Genomic DNA, 14,551 nt, shown 5'->3' on the forward strand with positions numbered 1-14,551 from the left:
CGCCGCTAAGGCTGACAGGTTAGCAATGCAGGGTGGCAAGCCTGCTCGAAAGTCCAGGTGGATGGCTGTTTGCAAAGTGAGTTGGTGCTTCGCACCAAAAAAAATACCCAAAGTGTTTCTCAAAACTACGACTCTGAGATTAAGAGCCTCGTGCTCTACCGACTGAGGTAGCCAGACAGCTCAATTGTGGTACTGACTTGGACCGAAAATTGTACAGCTAGTTTGTGCAAAAATTGGTGATCAGGTAGAGTGCTTTGCATGGCTCCTGTGGCGCAATCGGTTAGCGCGTGGTACTTATACAGCAGTATGCAGCGAAGCAATGCCGAGGTTGTGAGTTCGAGCCTCACCAGGAGCAAGTTTGTTCTTAAACTTTTGCCTGTCTTTTTTTGTCCAGAAAAGGAGCTTATATCACTCCATTTAGGAGGACGTTTACAAGTAAATGGTATGTTATTTAGATAACAGGTTAGAGTGCCAGCACAGCAAGGATTCAAACCCATATTCTCCTGTATCACCAGCTAAGGCTGACAGGTTAGCAATGCAGGGTGGCAAGCCTGCTCGAAAGTCCAGGTGGATGGCTGTTGCAAAGTGAGTTGGTGCTTCGGACAAAAAGAAATACCCAAAGTGTTTCTCAAAACTACGACTCTGAGATTAAGAGCCTCGTGCTCTACCGACTGAGGTAGCCAGACAGCTCAATTGTGGTACTGACTTGGACCGAAAATTGTACAGCTAGTTTGTGCAAAAATTGGTGATCAGGTAGAGTGCTTTGCATGGCTCTTGTGGCGCAATCGGTTAGTGCGTGGTACTTTACAGCAGTATGCAGCGAAGCAATGCAGAGGTTGTGAGTTCGAGCCTCACCAGGAGCAAGTTTGTTTCTTAAACTTTCTGCCTGGATTTTCTTGTCCAGAAAAGGAGCTTATATCACTCCATTTAGGAGGACGTTTTACAAGTAAATGGTATGTTATTTAGATAACAGGTTAGAGTGCCAGCACAGCAAGGATTCAAACCCATATTCTCCTGTATCACCAGCTAAGGCTGACAGGTTAGCAATGCAGGGTGGCAAGCCTGCTCGAAAGTCCAGGTGGATGGCTGTTTGCAAAGTGAGTTGGTGCTTCGCACAAAAAAAATACCCAAAGTGTTTCTCAAAACTACGACTCTGAGATTAAGAGCCTCGTGCTCTACCGACTGAGGTAGCCAGACAGCTCAATTGTGGTACTGACTTGGCCGAAAATTGTACAGCTAGTTGTGCAAAAATTGGTGATCAGGTAGAGTGCTTTGCATGGCTCTGGCGCAATCGGTTAGCGGTGGTACTTATACAGCAGTATGCAGCGAAGCAATGCCGAGGTTGTGAGTTCGAGCCTCACCAGGAGCAAGTTTGTTTCTTAAACTTCTGCTGTCTTTTCTTGTCCAGAAAAGGAGCTTTTTTCACTCCATTTAGGAGGATGTTTTACAAGTAAATGGTATGTTATTTAGATAACAGGTTAGAGTGCCAGCACAGCAAGGATTCAAACCCATATTCTCCTGTATCACCAGCTAAGGCTGACAGGTTAGCAATGCAGGGTGGCAAGCCTGCTCGAAAGTCCAGGTGGATGGCTGTTTGCAAAGTGAGTTGGTGCTTCGGCTAAAAAGAAATACCCAAAGTGTTTCTCAAAACTACGACTCTGAGATTAAGAGCCTGTGCTCTACCGACTGAGGTAGCCAGACAGCTCAATTGTGGTACTGACTTGGACCGAAAATTGTACAGCTAGTTTGTGCAAAAATTGGTGATCAGGTAGAGTGCTTTGCATGGCTCCTGTGGCGCAATCGGTTAGCGCGTGGTACTTATACAGCAGTATGCAGCGAAGCAATGCCGAGGTTGTGAGTTCGAGCCTCACCAGGAGCAAGTTTGTTTCTTAAACTTTCTGCCTGTCTTTTCTTGTCCAGAAAAGGAGCTTATATCACTCCATTTAGGAGGACGTTTTACAAGTAAATGGTATGTTATTTAGATAACAGGTTAGAGTGCCAGCACAGCAAGGATTCAAACCCATATTCTCCTGTATCACCAGCTAAGGCTGACAGGTTAGCAATGCAGGGTGGCAAGCCTGCTGAAAGTCCAGGTGGATGGCTGTTTGCAAAGTGAGTTGGTGCTTCGACACAAAAAGAAATACCCAAAGTGTTTCTCAAAACTACGACTCTGAGATTAAGAGCCTCGTGCTCTACCGACTGAGGTAGCCAGACAGCTCAATTGTGGTACTGACTTGGACCGAAAATTGTACAGCTAGTTTGTGCAAAAATTGGTGATCAGGTAGAGTGCTTTGCATGGCTCCTGTGGCGCAATCGGTTAGCGCGTGGTACTTATACAGCAGTATGCAGCGAAGCAATGCGAGGTTGTGAGTTCGAGCCTCACCAGGAGCAAGTTTGTTTCTTAAACTTTCTGCCTGTCTTTTTCTTGTCCAGAAAAGGAGCTTATATCACTCCATTTAGGAGGACGTTTTACAAGTAAATGGTATGTTATTTAGATAACAGGTTAGAGTGCCAGCACAGCAAGGATTCAAACCCATATTCTCCTGTATCACCAGCTAAGGCTGACAGGTTAGCAATGCAGGGTGGCAAGCCTGCTCGAAAGTCCAGGTGGATGGCTGTTTGCAAAGTGAGTTGGTGCTTCGGCACAAAAAGAAATACCCAAAGTGTTTCTCAAAACACGACTCTGAGATTAAGAGCCTCGTGCTCTACCGACTGAGGTAGCCAGACAGCTCAATTGTGGTACTGACTTGGACCGAAAATTGTACAGCTAGTTTGTGCAAAAATTGGTGATCAGGTAGCGTTTGCATGGCCTGTGGCGCAATCGGTTAGGCTGGTACTTATACAGCAGTATGCACGCGAAGCAATGCCGAGGTTGGAGTCGAGCCTCACCAGGAGCAAGTTGTTCTTAAACTTTCTGCCTGTCTTTTTCTTGTCCAGAAAAGGAGCTTATATCACTCCATTTAGGAGGACGTTTTACAAGTAAATGGTATGTTATTTAGATAACAGGTTAGAGTGCCAGCACAGCAAGGATTCAAACCCATATTCTCCTGTATCACCAGCTAAGGCTGACAGGTTAGCAATGCAGGGTGGCAAGCCTGCTCGAAAGTCCAGGTGGATGGCTGTTTGCAAAGTGAGTTGTGCTTCGACACAAAAGAAATACCCAAAGTGTTTCTCAAAACTACGACTCTGAGATTAAGAGCGCTCGTGCTCTACCGACTGAGGTAGCCAGACAGCTCAATTGTGGTACTGACTTGGACCGAAAATTGTACAGCTAGTTTGTGCAAAAATTGGTGATCAGGTAGAGTGCTTTGCATGGCTCCTGTGGCGCAATCGGTTAGCGCGTGGTACTTATACAGCAGTATGCAGCGAAGCAAGCCGAGGTTGTGAGTTCGAGCCTCACCAGGAGCAAGTTTTTTTCAAACTTCTGCCTGTCTATTTCTTGTCCAGAAAAGGAGCTTTTTTCACTCCATTTAGGAGGATGTTTTACAAGTAAATGGTATGTTATTTAGATAACAGGTTAGAGTGCCAGCACAGCAAGGATTCAAACCCATATTCTCCTGTATCACCAGCTAAGGCTGACAGGTTAGCAATGCAGGGTGGCAAGCCTGCTCGAAAGTCCAGGTGGATGGCTGTTTGCAAAGTGAGTTGGTGCTTCGCACAAAAGAAAATACCCAAAGTGTTTCTCAAAACTACGACTCTGAGATTAAGAGCCTCGTGCTCTACCGACTGAGGTAGCCAGACAGCTCAATTGTGGTACTGACTTGGACCGAAAATTGTACAGCTAGTTTGTGCAAAAATTGGTGATCAGGTAGAGTGCTTTGCATGGCTCTTGTGGCGCAATCGGTTAGTGCGTGGTACTTATACAGCAGTATGCAGCGAAGCAATGCCGAGGTTGTGAGTTCGAGCCTCACCAGGAGCAAGTTTTTCTTAAACTTTCTGCCTGTCTTTTCTTGTCCAGAAAAGGAGCTTATATCACTCCATTTAGGAGGACGTTTTACAAGTAAATGGTATGTTATTTAGATAACAGGTTAGAGTGCCAGCACAGCAAGGATTCAAACCATATTCTCCTGTATCACAGCTAAGGCTGACAGGTTAGCAATGCAGGGTGGCAAGCCTGCTCGAAAGTCCAGGTGGATGGCTGTTTGCAAAGTGAGTTGGTGCTTCGGCTCAAAAAGAAATACCCAAAGTGTTTCTCAAAACTACGACTCTGAGATTAAGAGCCTCGTGCTCTACCGACTGAGGTAGCCAGACAGCTCAATTGTGGTACTGACTTGGACCGAAAATTGTACAGCTAGTTTGTGCAAAAATTGGTGATCAGGTAGAGTGCTTTGCATGGCTCCTGTGGCGCAATCGGTTAGCGCGTGGTACTTATACAGCAGTATGCAGCGAAGCAATGCCGAGGTTGTGAGTTCGAGCCTCACCAGGAGCAAGTTTGTTTCTTAACCTTCTGCCTGTCTTTTTCTTGTCCAGAAAAGGAGCTTTTTTCACTCCATTTAGGAGGACGTTTTACAAGTAAATGGTATGTTATTTAGATAACAGGTTAGAGTGCCAGCACAGCAAGGATTCAAACCCAATTTCCTGTATCACCAGCTAAGCGACAGGTTAGCAATGCAGGGTGGCAAGCCTGCTCGACCACCAGACTACCTGCTGACGCCCTCTGACCACAAGGCTACCTGAAGCCCTCTGACCACAAGGTCTACCTGAAGCCCTCTGACCACAAGGTCTACCTGAAGCCCTCTGACCACAAGGTCTACCTGAAGCCCTCTGACCACAAGGTCTACCTGAAGCCCTCTGACCACAAGGTCTACCTGAAGCCCTCTGACCACAAGGTCTACCTGAAGCCCTCTGACCACTAATCTACCTGCTGACGCCCTCTGACCACCAGGCTACCTGACGCCCTCTGACCACCAGGCTACCTGACGCCCTCTGACCACCAGGCTACCTGCCGCCCTCTGACCACTAGAGCACCTGCCACCCTCTGAACACTAGGCCACCTGAAGCCCTCTGACCACCAGGCCACCTGCCGCCCTCTGACCACCAGGCTACCTGCCGCCCTCTGACCACCAGGCTACCTGACGCCCTCTGACCACCAGGCTACCTGACGCCCTCTGACCACCAGGCTACCTGCCGCCCTCTGACCACCAGGCTACCTGACGCCCTCTGACCACCAGGCTACCTGACGCCCTCTGACCACCAGGCTACCTGACGCCCTCTGACCACCAGGCCACCCTCTGACCACCAGGCTACCTGACGCCCTCTGACCACCAGGCCACCTGACGCCCTCTGACCACCAGGCCACCTGACGCCCTCTGACCACCAGGCCACCTGACGCCCTCTGACCACCAGGCTACCTGACGCCCTCTGACCACTAGGCCACCTGCCGCCCTCTGACCACCAGGCCACCTGACGCCCTCTGACCACAAGGCTACCTGACGCACTCTGACCACCAGGCTACCTGACGCACTCTGACCACCAGGCTACCTGACGCACTCTGACCACCAGGCTACCTGACGCCCTCTGACCACCAGGCTACCTGACGCCCTCTGACCACCAGGCTACCTGACGCCCTCTGGCCACCAGGCCACCTGCCGCCCTCTGGCCACCAGGCCACCTGCCGCACTCTGACCACTAGGTTACCTGCCACCCTCTGACCACTAGGTTACCTGCCGCCATCTGACCACCAGGCTACCTGACGCCCTCTGACCACCAGGCTACCTGACGCCCTCTGACCACCAGGCCACCTGACGCCCTCTGACCACCAGGCTACCTGACGCCCTCTGACCACCAGGCCACCCTCTGACCACCAGGCTACCTGACGCCCTCTGACCACCAGGCTACCTGACGCCCTCTGACCACCAGGCAACCTGACGGCCTCTGACCACCAGGCCACCTGACGCCCTCTGACCACCAGGCCACCTGACGCCCTCTGACCACCAGGCTACCTGACGCCCTCTGACCACTAGACCACCTGCCGCCCTTTGACCACCAGGCCACCTGACCACTAGACCACCTGCCACCCTCTGACCACCAGGCCACCTGACGCCCTCTGACCACAAGGCCACCTGCCGCCCTCTGACCACCAGGCCGGCCACCTGCCGCCCTCTGACCACCAGGCCGGCCACCTGCCGCCCTCTGACCACCAGGCCGGCCACCTGCCGCCCTCTGACCACCAGGCCGGCCACCTGCCGCCCTCTGACCACCAGGCCGGCCACCTGCCGCCCTCTGACCACCAGGCCGGCCACCTGCCGCCCTCTGACCACCAGGCCGGCCACCTGCCGCCCTCTGGCCACCAGGCCACCAGGCCACCTGCCGCCCTCTGGCCACCAGGCCACCTGCCGCCCTCTGGCCACCAGGCCACCTGCCGCCCTCTGGCCACCAGGCCACCTGCCGCCCTCTGGCCACCAGGCCACCTGCCGCCCTCTGGCCACCAGGCCACCTGCCGCCCTCTGGCCACCAGGCCACCTGCCGCCCTCTGACCACCAGGCCACCTGCCGCCCTCTGACCACCAGGCCACCTGCCGCCCTCTGACCACCAGGCCACCTGCCGCCCTCTGACCACCAGGCCACCTGCCGCCCTCTGACCACCAGGCCACCTGCCGCCCTCTGACCACCAGGCCACCTGCCGCCCTCTGACCACCAGGCCACCTGCCGCCCTCTGACCACCAGGCCACCTGCCGCCCTCTGACCACTAGGCTACCTGCTGACGCCCTCTGACCACCAGGCTACCTGCTGACGCCCTCTGACCACCAGGCTACCTGCTGACGCCCTCTGACCACCAGGCTACCTGCTGACGCCCTCTGACCACCAGGCTACCTGCTGACGCCCTCTGACCACCAGGCTACCTGCTGACGCCCTCTGACCACCAGGCTACCTGCTGACGCCCTCTGACCACCAGGCTACCTGCTGACGCCCTCTGACCACCAGGCTACCTGCTGACGCCCTCTGACCACCAGGCTACCTGCTGACGCCCTCTGACCACTAGAGCACCTGCCGCCCTCTGACCACTAGAGCACCTGCCGCCCTCTGACCACTAGAGCACCTGCCGCCCTCTGACCACCAGGCCACCTGAAGCCCTCTGACCACCAGGCCACCTGAAGCCCTCTGACCACCAGGCCACCTGAAGCCCTCTGACCACCAGGCCACCTGAAGCCCTCTGACCACCAGGCCACCTGAAGCCCTCTGACCACCAGGCCACCTGAAGCCCTCTGACCACCAGGCCACCTGAAGCCCTCTGACCACCAGGCCACCTGAAGCCCTCTGACCACCAGGCCACCTGAAGCCCTCTGACCACCAGGCTACCTGAAGCCCTCTGACCACTAGGCTACCTGCTGACGCCCTCTGACCACCAGGCTACCTGAAGCCCTCTGACCACCAGGCTACCTGCTGACGCCCTCTGACCACCAGGCTACATGAAGCCCTCTGACCACAAGGGCTACCTGAAGCCCTCTGACCACAAGGGCTACCTGAAGCCCTCTGACCACTAATCTACCTGCTGACGCCCTCTGACCACCAGGCTACCTGAAGCCCTCTGACCACTAATCTACCTGCTGACGCCCTCTGACCACCAGGCTACCTGACGCCCTCTGACATCTAGAGCACCTGCCGCCCTCTGAACACTAGGCCACCTGAAGCCCTCTGACCACCAGGCTACCTGCCGCCCTCTGACCACCAGGCTACCTGCCGCCCTCTGACCACCAGGCTACCTGCCGCCCTCTGACCACCAGGCTACCTGCCGCCCTCTGACCACCAGGCTACCTGCCGCCCTCTGACCACCAGGCTACCTGCCGCCCTCTGACCACCAGGCTACCTGCCGCCCTCTGACCACCAGGCTACCTGCCGCCCTCTGACCACCAGGCTACCTGCCGCCCTCTGACCACCAGGCTACCTGCCGCCCTCTGACCACCAGGCTACCTGCCGCCCTCTGACCACCAGGCTACCTGACGCCCTCTGACCACCAGGCCTCCTGCTGACGCCCTCTGACCACCAGGCCTCCTGCTGACGCCCTCTGACCACCAGGCTACCTGCTGACGCCCTCTGACCACCAGGCTACCTGCTGACGCCCTCTGACCACCAGGCTACCTGCTGACGCCCTCTGACCACCAGGCTACCTGCTGACGCCCTCTGACCACCAGGCTACCTGCTGACGCCCTCTGACCACCAGGCTACCTGAAGCCCTCTGACCACTAGGCTACCTGCTGACGCCCTCTGACCACCAGGCTACCTGAAGCCCTCTGACCACCAGGCTACCTGCTGACGCCCTCTGACCACCAGGCTACATGAAGCCCTCTGACCACAAGGGCTACCTGAAGCCCTCTGACCACTAATCTACCTGCTGACGCCCTCTGACCACCAGGCTACCTGAAGCCCTCTGACCACTAATCTACCTGCTGACGCCCTCTGACCACCAGGCTACCTGACGCCCTCTGACATCTAGAGCACCTGCCGCCCTCTGAACACTAGGCCACCTGAAGCCCTCTGACCACCAGGCTACCTGCCGCCCTCTGACCACCAGGCTACCTGCCGCCCTCTGACCACCAGGCTACCTGCCGCCCTCTGACCACCAGGCTACCTGCCGCCCTCTGACCACCAGGCTACCTGCCGCCCTCTGACCACCAGGCTACCTGCCGCCCTCTGACCACCAGGCTACCTGCCGCCCTCTGACCACCAGGCTACCTGCCGCCCTCTGACCACCAGGCTACCTGCCGCCCTCTGACCACCAGGCTACCTGACGCCCTCTGACCACCAGGCTACCTGACGCCCTCTGACCACCAGGCCTCCTGCTGACGCCCTCTGACCACCAGGCTACCTGCTGACGCCCTCTGACCACCAGGCTACCTGCTGACGCCCTCTGACCACCAGGCTACCTGCTGACGCCCTCTGACCACCAGGCTACCTGCTGACGCCCTCTGACCACCAGGCTACCTGCTGACGCCCTCTGACCACCAGGCTACCTGAAGCCCTCTGACCACTAGTCTACCTGAAGCCCTCTGACCACCAGGCTACCTGAAGCCCTCTGACCACCAGGCTACCTGAAGCCCTCTGACCACTAGGCTACCTGCTGATGCCCTCTGACCACCAGGCTACCTGCTGACGCCCTCTGACCACCAGGCTACCTGCCGGCTTATGACCACTAGGCTACCTGCCGCCCTCTAACCACCAGGCTACCTGCCGCCCTCTAACCACCAGGCTACCTGATGCCCTCTGACCACCAGTCTACCTGACGCCCTCTGACCACCAGTCTACCTGACGCCCTCTGACCACCAGTCTACCTGACGCCCTCTGACCACCCTGCTACCTGACGCCCTCTGACCACTAGACCACCTGCCGCCCTCTGATCACCAGGCCACCGGCCGCCCTCTGATCACCAGGCCACCGGCCGCCCTCTGAACACTAGGTTACCTGCCACCCTCTGACCACTAGGCTACCTGCCACAGTCTGACCACCAGGCTACCTGCCGCAGTCTGACCACTAGGCCACCTGCCACCTAAAGCCTTCTGACCACCAGGCCACCTGACGCCCTCTGACCACCAGGCCACCTGCCGCCCTCTGACCACCAGGCCACCTGCCGCCCTCTGACCACCAGGCCACCTGCCGCCCTCTGACCACCAGGCTACCTGAAGCCCTCTGACCACTAGGCTACCTGCTGATGCCCTCTGACCACCAGGATACCTGCTGACGCCCTCTGACCACCAGGCTACCTGCCGGCTTATGACCACTAGGCTACCTGCCGCCCTCTAACCACCAGGCTACCTGATGCCCTCTGACCACCAGTCTACCTGACGCCCTCTGACCACCAGTCTACCTGACGCCCTCTGACCACCAGTCTACCTGACGCCCTCTGACCACCAGTCTACCTGACGCCCTCTGACCACCAGTCTACCTGACGCCCTCTGACCACCAGTCTACCTGACGCCCTCTGACCACCCGGCTACCTGCCACCCTCTGACCACTAGACCACCTGCCGCCCTCTGACCACTAGACCACCTGCCGCCCTCTGATCACCAGGCCACCGGCCGCCCTCTGATCACCAGGCCACCGGCCGCCCTCTGAACACTAGGTTACCTGCCACCCTCTGACCACTAGGCTACCTGCCGCAGTCTGACCACCAGGCTACCTGCCGCAGTCTGACCACTAGGCCACCTGCCACCTAAAGCCTTCTGACCACCAGGCCACCTGACGCCCTCTGACCACCAGGCTACCTGCCGCCCTCTGACCACCAGGCTACCTGCCGCCCTCTGACCACCAGGCTACCTGCCGCCCTCTGACCACCAGGCTACCTGCCGCCCTCTGACCACCAGGCTACCTGCCGCCCTCTGACCACCAGGCTACCTGCCGCCCTCTGACCACCAGGCTACCTGCCGCCCTCTGACCACCAGGCTACCTGCCGCCCTCTGACCACCAGGCTACCTGCCGCCCTCTGACCACCAGGCTACCTGCCGCCCTCTGACCACCAGGCTACCTGCCGCCCTCTGACCACTAAACCACCTGCCGCCCTCTGACCACTAAACCACCTGCCGCCCTCTGACCACCAGCCTACCTGACGCCCTCTGACCACCAGGCTACCTGCCGCCCTCTGACCACTAAACCACCTGCCGCCCTCTGACCACCAGGCTCCCTGCCGCCCTCTGACCAGGCTACCTGATGCCCCTGTATCATCAGCTTTTGGTTTCAGTTCAGAACAAGTGTTTTAAGGAGGCTCCACAATGTCCGGTCCACAATGTCCGGTTCAATCATTTTGAGCATCAAGGAAATTAAACTCGTTATGAACCGTAGCATACAGATGATGTTGCCCATGTATGTCAATGGCATGTCTGAATACCCTCATTGATGATGAATACAACAGACACACACTCAATTTTCTAAGCAAATTAAACAGCATTTATGCACCCAAAAATATTTTGGAAGAACAGACTAAAACGTAGCATCACATTGCCTTTCAATGTTGCTCTTTTGCAGTTATTGCGCTGGCTAAACATTTAATGATTTCAAATGAATAGCCTTTCTTCCCGGCTGCGTGACCTTTTCTATTCCTGCTTCTGCTTTGGTTCTCAGCGTCTCACTGCACCTCTGAGACAGGCCAGATGGCTGGCCTATTGAGTAACACAATCTGCAAGACAAGAGCAGTGTTCCACCACCACAGTCTGTTGGCTGAAGCCCAACACTCAGTCTACAGATGTACGATCGGAATTTGATCACTCTTTTGTTGCTGAGAGATTTCCTGCACAGCAGGAAATGCAAACTTGTAGTGTATTTGTGCACATTTACGCTGCTGCTATTCTCTGTTTATTATCTATGCATGGTCACTTTAAATCTACCTACATTTACATATTACCTCAATTACCTCGGCTAACCGGTGCCCCTGCACATTGACTCTGTACTGGTATGCACTCGCTATTGTTATTTTACTGCTGCTGTTTAATTATTTGTTACTGTTATTTCTTCTTAAGTTCTTAAAGCATTGCTGGTTAAGGGCTTGTAAGTAAGCATTTCACTGTAAGGTCTACTACACCTGTTGTATTCGGCGCATGTGCAAGTACAATTTGATTTGATTTTGCTTCAAGGTTTAAAAAGGTTTGTAAAAAGTTTGTAATTTCCACTTTAAAATATCAGACTTGATTTGCCCTAACAAAAAATGTATTAACCCCTACAAAAACGTAATTAATTATAATCCACATAAATAATTGACATTTCCTGTTGCTGCAGGATTATTTTCCTGCTATAGCAAACTGGCTCATATTAAGACCCTACATCTGTAGTCTAGTGTAGGAGGTAATGGCCATAGACCACATACAAAACGAACTCCACCATGGCATTGAATGTCCCCTTCATGGTGTAACTTCCCAGCACTTCCCAACATTGTGCCTTACTTGACAGTAAGGCACAATGTTCTGGAAAGGTCACATAGAAATGTATTGTGTAGAACAGACATGTGTCTTTGCCACGTAGAGTAAAGAATTATGTTAGCTCTATACATGACCTTTCTATGCAAAGTCCAGAATGTGACCCTGAAAAATTCTAGCAAGGTAACGTGACCATTGGTATTCAGGCGATGAGTTCAGTATGAGTTCAAGCCACCACTGGTCAGCTGAAAATAAACTGGACATCTTTAAAGGATGAAATGACAGTCCGGTCAATGAGACCACTCATTGTTTTGAGGCGTGCACTATATCTCCATACTGAGGCTCCATACAATTTGGAATTTGGAACCAAAAAAACAATCCTTCAGCGACGTAATTTGAACTTTCATGTATTATTTACGTAGTAGTAACCCCCTGTGGACAAAATAAATCTTGCACACTATTTCCACTAGATCTACTTTTTAGGGGGGGGGGGGGGGGGGGCGTCGGAGGAGGAGCCGTGAGAGTTCATTAAGATGCTATTCAAAGAGGTAGGGTTTCAGACGATTGGAAAAAGATGGGAGGGGACTCCAGTGTCCTAACTGTAGGGGGAAGCTTGTTCCACCATTGGGGTGTCAGGACAGAGAAGAGCTTTGATTGGGCAGAGCGAGAGCTGCCCTCTCTGTAGGAGTGGGAGGGCCAAGAGACCAGAGGTAGTGGAGCGGCGTGCCCGGCCTGGGATGGAGGTTTTGAGCCTGAAGGTAAGGAGGGGCACTTCCCCTGCTGCTCCGTAGGAGGACACGGGTTTTGAAGATGATGCTTCGACTAGAAGCCAGTGGAGTGTGCGGAGGAGCGGGGTGACATGGGAGCATTATTGAAGGTTGAACACCAGGCAGGCTGCGGCATTCTGGACAAGTTGCACAAGTGGGGAGCCCAGCTAACAGAGAGTTGTAGTAGTCCAGACCGGAGATGACAAGTGCCTGAATTAGGACCTGCGCCGATTCCTGTGTGAGGAAAGGTCGTGCTCTGCGGATGATGTATTGGACTTTTCAGCCACCTACGAATTCAACCTTGATGAAAGGATTCTAACAGCGCATCTACTATAAATAAGACTGAACATGGTATCAAACAGAATACAACATGACATACTGTGTACCCTCTTGAGTATGGAATCCTTGTTTCTTTGATGAATACAAGGCATGAGAGCAATGGATCTACTACACTATTCCAACATGACTGATTTCCTGGTGTCTGTAGCGTTCCACCACAAGACCACATACTTGCACAGAAGTAAACATTTTTGTATAGTGTTCATCCTCTGTGATGACTTGGCCTCCCTGGCACTCTGTTCTTGGCATCTCTGGCCATGCTTCACATTCTCATCATGGTTTGGCTTTAACCATGAACCATTACATGTTCAGCATTATATCTGGAGCTTAATGCATCTTCTCAGGCTAGCAAACCCTTTCATCCATTCATTCATAACTTTATAGGGATATCCCTGCTTGCAGAGCAGACTGGGTTAATGACCAATAAAAGCACGAGAATGCATGGACTCCGTGTTATGGATTGATTGAGCAAGCAGCAGGGAGCATTACCAGGGAGCTCGTATGGGAGAATGTGTTATGTGACGTGAGTTAAGCTACGGCTTATGCCACAGCAATACAGGGATTCTACATTGTGACATGTCCTCATAAAGTAGATATTCTATGCAGTCTGTGATGTTCATGCATATCTCATCTCACACAGTCCTCATTTTCCACATGAGGAACTAGGGAAAATTGACTTAGAATTGCTCCATGCAAAGTGGTTGCAATTTACATTTATATGGTTGGGAGCTGGTGTCGCCAAAGTGTGGCACAGGTATGATTTTCAACAACATTCCAACCAATAATGTATAGCCTTTAAAACACTAGATTGCTGATGCTAAGTATTGGCCAATGAGGAGCTTTGAAGCCCCCGGTCGGCCATATTGGTACTCCTCATAAGAAGCCCTCCTCCATAGACGGGTTGGTTGTTTAGCAACAAAACCGAAGCATGCGCAACTATATGGCAAAACAGACAAGGCTGACTTAGATTGTTGATAACATGTAAACTATATTTAGTCTCCAAATGTTTATTGAAAAGATAAATAAATGTGCACTTGTTGTTTCAAATACATCATTACAGTTATTGGTTAGCTAGCTTGACATCAGTCAAAACACATCAAAACAAGACATGGTATTAAGAACAAGATAAAAGTAGCTGAGACGAGCCACCTAGGATTCCCCACAAGGCAGCTTCTTGTCATTGTTGCTAGCTATCTGCCCATCCAGAATCACAACAGCACATGGACTACTGTCCCATAGAAGAGTGCACATCATTTTCGTGACATTGTTAGCTAACGCGTCTATAGGAATGAATGGAATTCTACAGTATTTCAATGACATTTTTCAAGCACAAAATTACATGTATTTAACTACAGTATGTTTTGCTGTAGTGGGGACAGTTACATCAGTACTCTCAAAAAGATGTACACGAAGGAAAATGTTTATTTATCTATTTTTGTGTTTGTGTGTGTGTTTAGCTCATATAATATAATTTTTAAGTTTGCATTAGGGTGTCTGTAATAGAATAAATGTGGCAAAAACTAATTGTATTAATAAATCCAAAAATGGTGGGGAAGTACTAAAATGGAGCTTCAGTCATCTAGTCTATATACAGTATATACACTGA

At 53.0% G+C, this 14,551-nt stretch overlaps 6 non-coding genes across 6 annotated transcripts; all 6 read left to right on the plus strand.

Moving 5' to 3' along the window:
- Positions 1 to 261: 261 nt before the first annotated feature.
- trnai-uau lies at positions 262 to 355 on the plus strand. The gene is made up of 2 exons: positions 262 to 299; positions 320 to 355. It is a non-coding gene; the product is annotated as a tRNA-Ile (tRNA).
- Positions 356 to 1,785: 1,430 nt separating this feature from the next.
- Positions 1,786 to 1,879, plus strand: trnai-uau. Its single transcript has 2 exons — positions 1,786 to 1,823; positions 1,844 to 1,879. It is a non-coding gene; the product is annotated as a tRNA-Ile (tRNA).
- A 419-nt stretch (positions 1,880 to 2,298) lies between these two features.
- Positions 2,299 to 2,391, plus strand: trnai-uau. Its single transcript has 2 exons — positions 2,299 to 2,336; positions 2,357 to 2,391. It is a non-coding gene; the product is annotated as a tRNA-Ile (tRNA).
- A 924-nt stretch (positions 2,392 to 3,315) lies between these two features.
- trnai-uau lies at positions 3,316 to 3,408 on the plus strand. The gene is given in 2 exon segments: positions 3,316 to 3,353; positions 3,373 to 3,408. It is a non-coding gene; the product is annotated as a tRNA-Ile (tRNA).
- A 417-nt stretch (positions 3,409 to 3,825) lies between these two features.
- Positions 3,826 to 3,919, plus strand: trnai-uau. The gene is made up of 2 exons: positions 3,826 to 3,863; positions 3,884 to 3,919. It is a non-coding gene; the product is annotated as a tRNA-Ile (tRNA).
- Positions 3,920 to 4,335: 416 nt separating this feature from the next.
- On the plus strand, positions 4,336 to 4,429 carry trnai-uau. The gene is made up of 2 exons: positions 4,336 to 4,373; positions 4,394 to 4,429. It is a non-coding gene; the product is annotated as a tRNA-Ile (tRNA).
- Positions 4,430 to 14,551: the final 10,122 nt, after the last annotated feature.

Source organism: Salvelinus namaycush, chromosome 2, assembly GCF_016432855.1.
Source record: "Salvelinus namaycush isolate Seneca chromosome 2, SaNama_1.0, whole genome shotgun sequence".
Taxonomy (NCBI): Eukaryota; Metazoa; Chordata; class Actinopteri; order Salmoniformes; family Salmonidae; genus Salvelinus; species Salvelinus namaycush.